This window comes from Lipotes vexillifer, unplaced genomic scaffold (assembly GCF_000442215.2).
Source record: "Lipotes vexillifer unplaced genomic scaffold, Lipotes_vexillifer_v1.1 scaffold131, whole genome shotgun sequence".
NCBI lineage: Eukaryota > Metazoa > Chordata > Mammalia > Artiodactyla > Lipotidae > Lipotes > Lipotes vexillifer.
In genome coordinates, this window is record NW_006782866.1 from 1,842,919 (window position 1) to 1,843,118 (window position 200).

Genomic DNA, 200 nt, shown 5'->3' on the forward strand with positions numbered 1-200 from the left:
AATTGACATTTTGGACTAAATTTTTTTGTTGTGAAAGACTGTGCAGCTTGGGATGTTTAGCAGCATCGCTGGTCTCCACCCACTAGATACCAGCAACACCCCTATCTAGTTGTGACAATAAAAAAATGTATTGGTGGGCTTCCCTGGTGGCACAGTGGTTGAGAGTCCTCCTGCCGATGCAGGGGACACGGGTTCGTGCC